Source organism: Acinonyx jubatus, chromosome E1 (genome assembly GCF_027475565.1).
Source record: "Acinonyx jubatus isolate Ajub_Pintada_27869175 chromosome E1, VMU_Ajub_asm_v1.0, whole genome shotgun sequence".
NCBI classification, from domain to species: Eukaryota; Metazoa; Chordata; class Mammalia; order Carnivora; family Felidae; genus Acinonyx; species Acinonyx jubatus.
This window is the reverse complement of record NC_069397.1, coordinates 5,327,496-5,342,768: the sequence shown is the minus strand read 5'-3', so window position 1 is coordinate 5,342,768 and position 15,273 is coordinate 5,327,496. Positions and strand designations below refer to the sequence as shown.

General features: G+C 47.2%; 1 protein-coding gene across 2 annotated transcripts in view; it reads right to left on the bottom strand.

Moving 5' to 3' along the window:
• The window catches only part of SHISA6 (shisa family member 6), a 279,273-nt gene that overhangs the window by 148,238 nt on the left and 115,762 nt on the right, over positions 1 to 15,273 (bottom strand). The gene's annotated exons all lie outside the window — the stretch shown is intronic.

The following is a 15,273-nucleotide window of genomic DNA, read 5'->3' as shown; positions in this document are numbered from 1 at the left end:
CTCCGTAAATGCCATGCTGAGGTATATACACAGGAAAATGGAGAAAAGCCACATTTTTGTCGTATTTGTACAAGAGTGCATTAAAAACTGCACCTGGAATTAACACAATGTGCAGAAGTACCTAAGACATAATGGTAAGTTCGAAAGTGGACAGAAAATGCTATATTAAATATGACCACAGTGCTGTAAAAAATTCAAACCAGCGCATTAAAAAAAACTGAAAGAAAACACATCTGATACTCAAAACTGCCCTCAGATCATTGGAACTTGAGTCTTACTTCTCTCCTTTCAACGTTTCCATATTTTCCAAGTTTCTCCCCCCTTTAGTAAGTAGGTCAGTTTTATAATACAACTAGGTAAAATAAATTTCTAATGAAAAAGCTGCATGGTAATTGTAAAGACAACCCAAAACACATTTTTTCTTAAGAGGGCACCCTCTCAATTAGCAGATCTCAAACCTAGGTGCATGCTGGAACCATCTGGAAGCTTTTAAGAATGCAAATGTCAGACACAACTCCAGGGGTTCTGATTCCGTTGCTGAGGGTCTGGGCTTACAAACTCTGACAGCACTGTCTTAGCCCCTCAGGAACTTAAGAGAATCTTGCCACCATTTCTGCGATGCCCTCCACTGTGGAATAGATACGCATTCCTCAGGGTCCACAGCCTCCCAAAAGGAGCTCTCTCGCTGTAAAATACTGCGGTCACAACCCAGAATTTGATAGAATGGGATTATTTGATAGAATGGGAGCTGGGCTAAGAGGTTTCAAGCTATGTCACAGCTCCAGAAACCAGCCTCTAGTACCTGGAGAAATGCATCCTCATCAGGGATCAGCGGGGAGGGGGTGTCTGGAAGGGTGAGCTGCAGGGAGGGAGGGAACCCTGTCCTGTAACAAGGCCACTTTCTCCCCAACCCCACCCCCACCCCCAAGCAATGACAGGGCAGGAAAAGGAAGTAACAATTCAGAACGGTCATAAATTTGGACCTCATTAATTCAGAACCTGCGATACATCCTGCAGAATTTGGGCTGGCATATTTTTGTGCTCTTTTATAAATAAAATTTTTGATAAACAAATCAATACTGGGGAAGATAGAACATAAACAGTGCGTGTGCTACTTACAAATCATTTCTTATCTGTCAGCTGGAACGAGGTCCCTTGGGACTGAGCGGTGCCCTAGCACTTTGGGGCTCTGCTGGTTTAACGAGCAAGTTTTCTGATCACCTACTATGCACCAGGCAGAGAGACAGAGCCTCTGAAAACACGGTGTCAGGGTTTCGGGAAGGGGGCGGGGGTTGACATCATAGCAGCGAATGTTTTGTAGTATAATGCGGCTTACAGAAATTTTTCACATGTGCTATTTTTTTAATATAAAAAAATTTTTTTTAATGTTTATTTCTTTCTGAGACAGAGAGAGACTGAGCATGAGTGGGGGAGGGGCAGAGAGAAAGGGAGACACAGAATCCGAAGCAGGATCCAGGCTCCGAGCTGTCAGCACAGAGCCCCACGCGGGCCTCAAACTCACCAACTGTGAGATCATGACCTGAGCTGAAGTCGGTGGCTCAACCGACTGAGCCACCCAGGCGCCCTCTGTTTTCTGAAAACTTTAACCACTACCGCATACGTATGTTGTCTGGGATTATTATTGTTCCCCCATCTACTGATGGAAAAAGGAAAGCCAGACCAGAGGTAGGTAATGAGGCCAATGCAGGCACCCAGTTTCTCCCACCACAAACCACATGTTCCCTCCATCATGCACACCTGGCTTCATCTACTCTCCACAAGAGCCTTGTGGAAAAGTCACATTCCCAAGTTCACGGAGCTAGTTAGCGGCAAATCCTGACTCCCCAGGCTCCCACCTTTGTACAAGTCTGACACGAGCCACCTCACCTGGTGGTCTGAATGGTCATGACTGTGCAGCTGTGACTCTTCCCTGAGACTTGAACCCAATGGAAACACTAACTCAGGAGCAGTCTACCTGGTGATGAGTAAGTTCATAGAAGTTGGAGTTCAGGTTCCAACAAGCTTCAGTACAGAGGCTTGGCGTTGGGTAGAGAAAAGATATGGTGAGGGGTCAGGACCAAGAGCGGGTGACAGGAGTAACGAATTCTATGGGCAAATCGGTTTGGAAAATATTGAGTTATGTGAAATGAAAAGTAACCATGGAAACCAAGGCTAGGGACCAGTCAATGAGCACCCACGTCTCCAGGGAACCCTTACATTTTTCAAAGGTATCTCTCAGGACGCATGTTGGGAAAGAAAGCAGCCAGTGACACGGAGTTGGAGAAGACAAGGTGAGAGCTTCAGCTTTTGTTGGAGCTGCGGTCTTCAAACTTGAGCACAGCAAGCTCACGGGGCGGTACCCAGATTGCTGGGCCCCGGCCCCAGAATTCCTGACTTACTAGGGTCAGAGGTAAGTTCATGTCTGACAAGTTCTCAAGTGACGCTGATGATGGCCGCAGGTCCAGGGACCACACTTTATGAACCACCGTGTTAGAACTACCGACGGGTCCAGCTTGAGCTGGGTACAGGGCCAATGTTGGGGGGGTGGGGTCAAGGTCTAGAATGCCTTACATTTTGTGTCTCCTCGAGAGGAACAAATAGTTTTAGCATGAACAAGGGTAGCATGATGGGAAGAACAATCGGTAAACGCACTGCTCTCTCCACCATCACCACATCTGGAAGTCCAAAGTCACAGGGACAGCACTGAGGTTCAAGTTCAGCTGTCCCCCTGGCAGGAGGCAGGTGGAAATTAAAGAGAGACCTGGGGCAGGGTTCCTGGAGTCGTGCAATGGTGGTGACTCCGGTAAGGAAGTGACTCTGACTAACTAGAGGGAAAGCTTCTTTGTGAAGGAGATTTGCCTCAAGAAACAGGAGGGGGAAATGAGGTAACATCTGAATGGTGATTTCAGTAAGATGTGACAGCAGTCTGCATCTGTGAAATTAGACCAACAGCCAAGGGAGGGAAAGAAACTGAGCAGGACGGTTTGCCTGGGCTGTAAATACAGCCAACAGAGCGCGTCCTGAAGGAGACCAGTCAAGTAAAGTCAAGGGCACTCGGTGGGGAGGAGGACAGAGAGACAGAAATGCTGGGAGAGGACAGACAGACAGGGCAACTCCAGGAGTTTCCATCGATGCCCGACAGTATTCCCAGAAGAGACACAGAAGGCATAATTCAGAAGCAATGATTAAAAGTTAATAGATTTTCGTTTTCCTGAGCAGATGGCAAGACTTCAGTCTTTAGATCAAAAGACAAAAGGCAAGATCAAGCATCACACTATATATGAGAAGGGACCAAAGTCCAGATATACTCTAGTGAAATGGCTTTCAAAAAAATAAAGGAGGGGCACCTGGGTGGCTCAGTCAGCTGAGCGTCTGACTTCAGCTCAGGTCATGATCTCATGGCTCATGGGTTCCAGCCCCACATCAAGCTCTGAGCTGACGACACAGAGCCTGCTTTAGATTTTCTGTCTTCCTCTCTCTCTGCCCCTCCCCCACTCGTTCTCTCTCTCTCTCTCTCTCTCTCTCTCTCTCAAATAAACATTTAAAATTAAATAAATAAATAAATAAATGGGGCACCTGGGTGGCCCAGCAGGTTGAGCATCTGATTTCGGCTCAGGTCATGATCTCGCGGTTCGTGAGTTCAAGCCCCACGTTGGGCTCTGTGCTGACAGCTCAGAGCCTGGAGCCTGCTTCGGATTCTGTGTCTCCCTCTCTCTGCCCCTCCCCCACTCACGCTCTGTCTCTCTCTCTCTCTCTCTCAAAAATGCATAAACATTAAAAAACTTAAAAAAATAAAGGAAAAAAATGAATAAATAAGTTAATTAAAATTTTAAAAAATAAAGGAAAATATCATCTTTATAAAACACTTGAAAAAGTGGGGGAGGGGAAGTGAGGCAAACTTTTGAAGAATTTTGAGACTTTTATTTCCATAGAGACAGACACTGTTCACGGAAGAACACATACTCTGGACCAGGCTCACAAGTTCAAACCTCTCTGTCTGTTTTCTCAACCACAAAAGAAAAACAGTAATGTTTGTTTCATCGGTTGTTGAGGAGATTAAATGAGGTAACATATATAAGGTGTTTAGAACAAGGCTAAGTTTGCTAATATTTTTCAGTAGAGATGTTTGGACTCCATTCCTCCAAAACTCATTGAAAATAATTAAAAGAAAAAAGAATATAAAAAAAATTTCCACAAGGGAAAAAAATACCAGACTTTTCATTTACTAGAGGTGGAAAATACACATCCACAACCACATACAGAAATACAAAAAAAAAGAGTTAAGTATCCGACTCTCGATTTAAGCTCAGGTCACGATCTCACAGTTCCTGAGTTGGAGCCCCCGCATCGGGCTCAGTGCTGACAGCGTGGAGCCGGCCTGGGATTCTCTGTCTTCCTCTCTCTCTGCCCCTCCCCTGTTCATGTTCTCTCTGTCTCTCTCTGTCTCTCTCTCTCTCTCAAAATAAATAAGTAAACTTTAAAAGAAAAAGAGAGAAAGAAAAGGAAAGAGAAAAGAAAAATGAAAAGAAAAGAAAAGAAAAGAAAAGAAAAGAAAAGAAAAGAAAAGAAAGGAAAGGAAAAGAAAAGAAAAGAATAAGAAAATCAATTCAAAGGGTACTAAAGGCCAAGGCATGAAAAACCAAACCTTAAATATGCTAGAAAAGAATACTGGACAATCCGTTAATGATCACAAAGCAGGGAAGGATCTTGAAACAAGGAGAAAAAGGCACAGACTCAAGAGGAAACAAAGTGAGCGTTTTTAAGCCACGAAACATCAAAAAACTGTAAGCCAAAGGCTAGAAATATATATTTACGTGAATATCCAAGACTCCTAGAGAGCTTCACATTAATAAGAAGCTGAAAGAACCCAACAGAAAACGCAGCCTTAAGAGATGAATAGACAAGTCACAGCAGAGAAGACCCGAAGGGACGATACACACACAGAGTGGCCTTCAATCTCACAAGTAATCAGGGAAATTCAAATTAAAGCCATAATGAGATATCATTTCATACCCAGCAGACTGGCAAAACTGAAAATGCCCAACGCAACCAACTCAGATAAGCAGGAACACGAACTCTTGGACATAATGCTTTGGAAAGAACTTTAGCAATGGCTAATAAAGTTGAAGATGGATATAGTGTAGAACCAGCAATGGCCCCTTTTGGTAGATAAATCCTCACACATGTGCATGAGGAGACAGGCAAGAGCCATGTTCATATCGGTATTGTTTGTAATAAAGACAGAACGGGGGCGCTCTCTATTCCTACCAAGAGAAAAAATGATAAATAATGGTATACTCATACGATGTAACCCTATTCGACAGGGCAAACGAAATGAACCAGAGCTCTAAGTAGCAAAGGTGGGGGGGGGATTATCAGTTCCTAATGTTGAGTACACTAAGCAAGCTGAGGAAAACCAGGATGACATCATACGGGGAGAGTTATAAAACATGCAGTACAACACTCTATACTGTTTCAGGATATGTGCACATGTAGTGTCAATACAAGTACAAAGAGATTCAGGGAAATGATAAATACTTCAAAACAGATACTTCTGGAGGTAGGGAGTGGAATGTAATTGAGGAAGGAAGGGTATATGAGGTGCTTGTGTGTTTTAGTTCATATGCTGGGTAGTTGACATAATTCACTGTTAAGTAATTATTGTTATTTTATTTGTTAGATGATGGATGGATGGATGGATGGATGGATGGATGGATGGATGGACAGGTATGTGGATGGACGGGTGGGTGGTTGGGCGGGTGGGTGGGTGGGTGGGTGGATGAGAAAAGGAATAAGTAAATGAATGGAATGAATGTGTAGGTGAATAAGTGGATGGATGGATGGATGGATGGATGGATAGATAGATGGATGGATAGATGGATGGATGCATGGATGGATGGATGCATGGATGGATGGACAGATGGACGGATAGATGGATGGATGGACGGATGGATGGATGGATGGATGGATGGATGGATGGATAGATGGATGGATGGATGGGTATGTGGATGGATGGGTGGGTGGTTGGGCTGGTGGATGGATGGATGGATGGATGAGAAAAGGAATAAGTGAATGAATGGAATGAATGTGTAGGTGAATAAGTAGATGGATGGATGGATGGATGGATGGATGGATGGATAGATGGATGGATGGATAGATGGATGGATGGATGGATGGATGGATGGATGGATGCATGGATGGATGGATGGACAGACAGATGGATGGATGGATGGATGGATGGATGCATGGATGGATGGATGGACAGACAGATGGATGGATGGATGGATGGATGGATGCATGGATGCATGCATGGATGGATGGATGGATGGATGGATGGATGGATGGATGGATATGTGGATGGATGGGTGGGTGGTTGGGCTGGTGGGTGGGTGGGTGGGTGGATGAGAAAAGGAATAAGTGAATGAATGGAATGAATGTGTGGGTGAATAAGTGGATGGATAGATGGATGGCTGGATGGATAGATAGCTAGGTTTTGGTTAAGTACCTGTAGCCCAAGTATTTTATTCACCACCAAATTATCCTTCAACAATAAAGGAAACAGAGTCTCCAGTTTTAAGAACTCAGAGACTACAAGCCCCACAAATTCTCCTTGGGGGAAGGGGCAAGATACGTGATGATGAAATCCATCAAGCAAGAAGCAAAACTACAGAATTTCTAAAAACCAGGATGTATTTATTTATAATCTTCAAACAGTACCCAAATCCCAAAAGCCATGAAGAAGAGACTGGTCAATGGGATCACACACTTGTAACATTTCACAAATTGTCTTTATTGGCAGAAACAAAGTGAAGCGGTGCTGGATTGGCCCTGGAAAACCTGGCATGCAAACAGGGCAATAAAAGTACGTTATCATGATGCAACAAAACCGAAAGTACCATCCGTGATCAGAGGAATAGCTCTCCATCTTTAGAGCCTGCTTGAAACGCACAGCACGCTCTCAGCACGGACAGGGAGCTGGTCTCTGAAAGGCCGAAATGGTGCCAGGCCCACTGCTGAACTTGTCTGTGGAAAAATACGACAGAGACAAAACCCAAAACACACGGCGAACCCTGGGAAAATATTCTTAATACATGTGAGACAGGACTTTTCCCTTTGTTTACAAAAAACAGCTCAATTGTATCAATAATCATAACACTCTAGAAAAAAATGCACAGAGGATAGGAATAGGTAATTACATCCCCTGGGGAAAAAAAGAAGTCTTTTATTAAAAGGCCCCTGGATATGTAAAAGATATGATTAACCTTGAGTCATAATTAAGGAAATGCAAATCAAAATATTCAGGATCTTTCTAAGGGCGCCTAGGTGGCTCTGTCAGTTAGGCGTCTGACTTTGGCTCAGGTCATGATCTCACAGTTCGTGAGTTCGAGCCCCACGTCAGGCTCTGTGCTGACAGCTCAGAGCCTGGAGCTTACTTCGGATTCTGTGTCTCCCTCTCTGTCTGTTCCTCCCCTGCTCTTGCTCTGTCTCTCTCCCTCTCAAAAATAAATAAACATTAATTTTTTTTTAATATGCAGGATCTTTCTAAAAAATGAATCGATTCAGCAAAACGTAAGCATTGGATGACACCCGATGCCTGGACGACCGGCTCTCTCTAGCTGCTGGTGGAGGATGTCAATGAGTGGTGCCTACTTGAAGGACAAGCCTTTGACCTGGCATCTCACTGTTACGAATTTACCCTACAAATATGTCTCCTGGGCTTCTTATTACATATGAACCAGGCCAGATAGTATGGCATCAACTTCGGTAGTCCTGGCAACGGGCAGCAAATAATACTGGAATCCATGCATCCAGTGGAATACTATACAACTGTTATAAAGAGGCATCTCTGTGCGTACAGAGGCAGGAAGACCTCCAAGATAAAATTTAAAAATAAAAATAAAAAGCAAGGAGTAGAGCAATGTTGCAGTAGGATCCTTTTTATATACACAACAATGAAAATAATACAGCGAGGGTATGTAGAGACCCATCACAAGTAGGATGTTTTATACAAACGGTCCTTTTGTCTGGACATAATGATGCACGCAAACGACAACAACCTCCTTTTCTTTCGGGAGAGGCCCTGGGATGAAGAAGGGGAGGTGTTTACCTTTGAAAGATTTATCACTTTCTTTACTGTTTGAACTTTCTAAACACATACATGCATTATTTTTTTATTTTTGTACTATTTACAGAGTTTCTCTGGGCTTAGGGAGTGGGATCATGGGCCCGTCTTTGTTCTTCTCTTTGTACTTCTTTATGTGGGGGATAAAAACTCTAATAAATGTCATTTTATAAAAAGAAATACAAGGGCCAGGAAGTAAGAGGGGCCACTTCTCCCTGTGTAAATGACAAGGCATTTATCAAACACAGATCCTAATACCCACCCGGCCAGAGGGTAGGAAGGATTAGAGGAAATCCCAGGTATAAATCGTTTCACCTAATACTCTGCACCAATAAGCCTCAGTAAATGGGAGCTGCTGTTCACATAAAGGCTCAAGTCTTTCCTTCTTCCCATGCAGGTAACTCAAGGGTCCTCTTATGGTGCCCCAAGCTGACCTCAGGCCAGAAAGAGTCAAGAGCAAAAGACCTTGGGCTTTGCTATCCTGCCTGATGGCTCTTCCCCAGAGAAACCCCAAAGCTCCTTCCTGCTCCCCAGAGCTCTCACCCGTGTCTCCACAACGGGGAGTGGGCTGGCAGCCAGGAGGCCTGTGTTCCTCCACACAGTCACTTTTTGTTGAGCGAATGAGGCAGTTCTGAGCTCATTCCGCCAAGGTAAACTGGGGGCAGGCCAGGTCTAATTGCACATTGTACTGACAATGACTATTTACTAGTCTAACAATCTCGAGAGACTAGCTACTGGGAATGCTTTATTTTATGTGTCAATTCTAGGGCTTGCTCACACAAGCACAGGGGGAGTCTGTGCAGTTAGCAGAGCTGTTGGCAAATACTGTGGCGATGCCACAGATCTGCCCTCTGGCGTCTTCCCTCTGCAGACTCCACAGCTGGGAGAGCTGGGGATGGTCACCAGGTGCATAGCCCTCCCAGTGGAGGCCATGTGTCCCCAGCCGTGAGGGCTCAGGGTAAGCAATCCCAGGCTGTCTGGGGAACTGCCTTGCCCAACACTCTCATGTGACAAAGAAGGAGACAGAACCCCAGAGACGTTGAGTAGAGGCCTTCTCAAAGTCACACAGGTTGATGGTTTGGGAAACCGGACCCTGAACTCTTGACTTTCAAGATGGCACTCTTCATCCTACCATTCTGCTCGAGGACAGCAGGGTCTCTCATCAGATACAGAAAGTCAGGATCACAAGCAGGGTGGGGTTGGCGGCGGGGGGGGGGGGGGGGGCACGTAATCTAGAATACACCTTGATAACTGTCGCACCAGGGGCAAATTCTCCAGAAAGTCATTCCTAAACCAACCCCTTTCCATTCAAATCAATGTCCCCCGAACCACAGGTTTGTTGGTTTGAATTTAAGAAAACTGGTACCTTGTGTTTAAAACCAAAACGGACAAACAAAAATACAAAGATGTACTCTCTAAAGGTCTCCGGCTGTGGTCAAGGGCACACTCTAGGTCAACCTCATCCTCTGCAAGAGGGGAGCTCTGCTGTGGTCTCCTGTATATTATACAGGCTTTGGGGTAAGGTTTCTTGTTTCAGAGAGCATTATGTGGCTCAAAAATAAACGTCCGAGACCACACCTCTAGTGCATCCTAATTATTTACCAAGGGGAGGAGAGAGAGAGAGGATGACTTGATGGTGACATTAATCTTGGGATATTTTAGGAGGAGGGCTAAATCCTCCCCCTCTCCCCCTGCCATTGAGATAGAATCAGGGAACGTTACAGCTGAAGGACTGTTCAAGGGCATCTCTTCTAGCCTTGATATTTGCAGATGAGGAAACTGGAACTGGGAAGCAAAAGCAGACAGTCCAAGGTCATTGGCTGCTGGCTGTGACTGAACACCCCATCTTCTCACGGAAGAGCTTTCCCTAATGCACCAAGGAGCCCACAGCCTCCTCCATGCCCGAGGAAACGGTGCAGAGGTTGGTTTCTATTTCAGGGGACCCCAGCGCGCCATTTATTTTCTCCTCAGATGTGCTGGCTGTAATCCCCTTGGAAAGATGCCCAGAGTCAAACCAAATTCCCGTCTCTGACTGTGATCCCCATTTCGGCTCTGGCTCATTCCTGAGAGCAGGACCCTGGCCAAGAGTCCTGAAGAGAATCTGAATGGATGCAAGGATGCAGGCTCTTTCCACAGCGAGGGAAGACTCGCTTTGGCTCCCAAGCCTGAGGACTTGTGGGGAGGGGTCGATTAAGAAATCTGTGAATTGCTCAAGTCCCCTCTTGTTATCGCCTTGCAGACTTACAGTGGGGTAGCCCGTGGGGCACCTGAGACCTCCTTTCCTGTTTCTTGACCTCTTCTTATCTTCTAAAACACACACACACACACACACACACACACACACACACACACACACACACTGAGGAGCACCTGGGGGGCTCAGTTGGTTAAGTGACCAACTCCTGGTTTCGGCTCAGGTCATGATTTCGTGGTTTGTGAGTTCAAGCCCCACGATGGACGACTCCAGGCTGATGGTGCAGAGCCTGCTTGGGATTCCCTCTCTCTCCCTCTCTCTCTCTGCCCCTCCCCGCTCATGCTCTCTCTCTCTCAACATAAATAAATAAAACTTTAAAAAATTCTTTAAAAGAAAAAAAATAGGAGATGGAAGAATTTTAGAGGCTGTCATCTTTTTTCTCTTTCTTTTTTCTTTTTTTTCTTTTTTTTAGGCTTGAACTCCTAATGGGAAGGCCATTTAGTTTGTGGACTATGGAACATCCCTGAGAAGTGATCAATGAGAGAAGCTTCGCATTCAAACCCAGGGCTTTGGCACGTTGATTTGGGATAGGCGTTTGTTGCCACACTGAGTAACGCAGCGCGGCAAAATAGGAGGTGAGAAACCCAACAGTGAGTTTTAGGCATAGGGTGCAGTGTCGCCTCGGAGTTTATGGAATTAACGTCACGTGCAGACGTCTCCTTCCGTGGGCAAAGCCAGACTGCCCACTCCAGGTCCCAGGGAAAGACATGGGGGAGCCAGGATTGTTCCGGGCAGGGTGGGGACAGGACTGGGAGCTGGATGTACTCTGATCGGTCTCCAGTCTCCCCTCACGGCAGGTTTGGGGGGGGGGGTGGGCCGCACTCCTGAGAAGAAAACAGAAAGCTAGGGGAGGGGCACGCATGGGAAACCATCCACATGACCGTCCCCCAACACGGCACCCTCTTGGGGGTGAGCTCCTGCCATTTCTCCCCTCTCAGAGCCACTCCTCCCAGGGACCGGGGGCTGAAACAGCTCAGACACAAGTCGCCAAGCACGGCTCTCATGTTCCCTTCTTCTCTGTTCGGTACAATGGCCTGTGGTCCACGCACCAGGGATGCACACTCTGCTTCTCCATCCCGTTCCTGCTAAGGGTGCGTCCTGGCCCAGGAGGGTCCCCTGGACCAGGGCCCCTCCCTCCCCTCTGCTCCTGGACACTTGGGTCACCTTCGTCCAGCAGGGGCAGGGGGCAGGCGGAGCAAGACCCTCCTCAGGGCTGCCGGGCTGAGTATCTTCCCCGCAGGCCCCGCTCCTCCCGTGTGGGTCCCCAAGGCTGGACTCTGAAGGTGGCAGGTCCTCAACTTGACCTCTACGAATTGCATCAAGGGACCTCCGGGTAGTCCTGGCCAGGGGGAGGCAGCAGGAGAGAAGGGCAGGAGGAGGGTGGGATTATAATCAGGTCCCTCCATCACGGATGGGCTATTGAAGTTCCCCTCCAGACAACAGTCCTTCCTGCTCCCTCCCCCTCGTCCCCTCAGTCCGGCAGCGGACCAGTCTGCTGCTGTTAGCTTGTCCAAAACACCGTGCCACTCCTTACAGTTTCCTTACACCCTACCTTCTTCTTTTCAATAATGCTTTTGCTACATTGTTCCCAAATTACCCCTCGTAAGAGCGCCACCTTACAAGGCCATCCTGCCGGCCTCCTACGCATACATCATCCACCGCCATCTTGGGCCTTCTTCCCTCCTTGGCCCGTTGGGATGCCATGGTCCATCCTTAACCACCGCCCTGGCCTCCGCCTCATCCGCTGTGCTCACCCAGCAGAACCACCAGCAGAGAGAGCCAAGCAGTGGCCGTGTAGCTGTGGGACTTCAGGCAAGTTACCTGAACCCTCTCTGAACCCTCACTTCCCACCTGTAAAAGGAGACGAACCAGTGCCCCATGAGGGTTCTGTGATACTCAAGTTAATACATACATGTGGTATTTAAGACCTCGGGTGGATATTCTAAGTGCTCTCGATACATGGTGGCTGTTGCCTGGCTTGGCAAAATGATGTCCGGTGCTTGGCTCCCTATCTTATTAGCTGTGTGACTGAGGACAAGTCACTTAGCCTTCCAGCGGACTCATCTATAAGATGAGGAGAGGCTGGCTCATAGAGCAACTGAAAGGATTCAATGAATAAATACACGTAAGAGTTCAGAACAGTGCCTGGGGTACGTTCAACGCTATACGTCTGCTACTCTCGTGACCAGAATCTCTTAGCATGAATGACCCAAAGTCTCAAATGGCCCCTCAACCCTTTGGCGATTCTGCTCTCCTCCCTTGGAATGTTCACTCTCCACGTTCCAGACATATTTCATGGTGTCTCCTGGAACCTCCCACACCCGCTCCCCATACCCTCCAACTTGACCTTGCCTCATCCTTCAAGGAGAAATCGGAGCGGGAAGAAAGAAACTCTCATTTACAGGGAATCTTCCTTGCCAGTTGTTAACATCCACAACCCCCTACATCTTCTCACGGACTTAACCTCCTGAAATCATCCCCCTCCTTCTGAATCACCAGTTTCTCTCCCTCAATGGGCACATTCACCTTGAACTTCTCAGAACACTACATACAACACTCTCCCTTGACCCTATGCCTCCCAGGCCAATCACTGCCCATTTCCCGCTATTTAGTAGTGGAGGAACCAGAAGAGTCTCGGGGTTGAGGGATCTTGCCACTATTCACGTATCCCATCGGTGGAGGACCTGGGGCTCAGAATACACGTTTTTTATGGTTTAAAATAATAATAATAATAATAACGACGACACAATAAGACGCCCCTACACACCCACCAGAGTGGCTAAAATTTAAAAAACTGGCCACAATAAGTGTTGCCAAGAATGTGAACCAAACTCTCACACGCTGCTGGTGGGGACAGGAAATGACAAACCACCTTGAAAAAACTCTTGGGTAGTTTCTCCTGAAGGTACAATATTTTTTCTCTCTACCTCCCGGAAGTTCCACACGCAGGTATTTACCCAAGAAGTTGAGAACAGATGAGAACAGGGTCCACGGCCGAACCCGTGCGAAGATTGTCCGCCGCGGCTCTACTTGAAAGAGTCATAAAGAAAACGAAATCATCCGAATGCCCGACAAGTGGAGCTGGAATAATAAATACATGGCGGAATATTCCTGAAAGGGATGCTACACAAGGTGATGAGTGTAGCAACACAGACGAGTCTCACAGAGATTATGTTAAATGAAAAGCCAGACCTACGAGAGTACATGTGGTGTGATTCCACTTATACGAAGGCCAAGACCACATTCTTTTTAAAGACTCCAAGAGCACAGACGAAGCCATTTGGTAACGACTGAAGGCAGCAGGGCTGTGACTTCTGGGGGTAACTACAGACTGGGAAGGGGCCTAGGGAATCATAGGGGGTGACGGAAATGTTCTGTGGTTTTTTTTCTTATTTTTTTTAATGTTTATTTATTTTTGAGAGAGAGAGAGAGAGAGACAGAGTGGGAGCAGGGGTGGGGCAGAGAGAAAGAGGGAAAAGAGAGAGAGAGAGCAGGGAAGGGGCAGAGAGAGAGAGAGAGAGAGAGAGAGAGAGAGAGAGAGGAGAGAGAGAATCCCATGCAGGCTCCTCATTATCAGTGCAGAGCACGATGCAGGGCTCAAAATCACAAATTGTGAGATCACAACTCGGGCCGAAAGCCAGCGTGGGACGCTCAACCGACTGAGCCACCCAGGCGCCCCTAAACACCCATGCTTTTAACCTTGCATGAAACTCCCGTCTGTACCCCAATTATACCAACGCCACGAGGAGGCAACTGTTCTCAGTCTTCCAGTCCCCTAACTGCCTGTATTTAGCTCCGTTTACAAACCCAAAGACCCTCCGAGCTGCAAGGGAACTTAGAGACCCCCTCGTTAGAAACAAACAGACCTGGAAAGAGAAAGTGAGTCTGACGCCGCCCATCTCCTCCCTCCAAGTACAGTTCACGTTCTTTCCTTTGCCCCACCACCGCCTGTCTCTGCCATGCCTCTGCAAGCAAGACTACTCACAGAGGTTTAGGATGTAGCTCTCGGAGAGCTGACCCTGCGATAATGAACGGCTCAGCGGGCTTCCTTCAAGGGGAAGGAAGGCACCTTGCGGCTGCACAGGAGGGGATGGAAAAGGGATCTGGCGTAAAGACTGGCGGAGGGGAAGAGGCTTCAGCTCGGCCTCTAATGAAGCTGTACCATGAGTCTGCTCTGGCCGCCTGGCGAGCAGTGAAGGAAAGAGGGCCACACCGTGCATGCCAGGAAGGAAGCAGAGTGCATTCATCTCAGCAGCTGGCCCGAGGACACTGATTCCGCTAATAAACTCAGGGCAACAGTGAATATGAAATTAAAGGCCCACCACCCTTTCCAAAGGAGAAAGTTAAGTAAAAAGAAGTATTTCCACTGAAAGGGTTGTCAGGGGGTGCCTGGGTGGCTCGGTCGGTTAAACGTCCGACTTTGGCTCAGGTCATGATCTCACAGTTCACGGGTTTGAGCCCCGCGTCGGGCTCTGTGCTGACAGCTCGGAGCCTGGAGCCCGCTTCGGATTCTGTGTCTCCCTCTCTCTTTTCCTCCCCTACTCGCACTCTGTCTCTGTCTCTCAAAAATAAACGTTAAAAAAAATAAAAGAACGGAATGGATATATTTAAAGAAGAAGAAGAAGAAGGAGGAGGAGGAGAAGGAGGAGGAGGAGGAGAAGGAGGAGGAGGAGGAGGGGGAGGAGGAAGGGGAAGTCAGGTTAAACCCAGAAGAAATGGGATCAATCTCTACATTTAGGAGGCCCCTGACCCAAAAGGAAGGCCAGCTACGAATAAGACGGTCACCACCTCTAAGGTAGCACCTGACTACATGCTTTGCATAAAATCTCATTTAATGGAAACTCTGAAACAACCTGACAAAGGGTGCATTCATCATCCCCATGTGGCACTTAAGAAA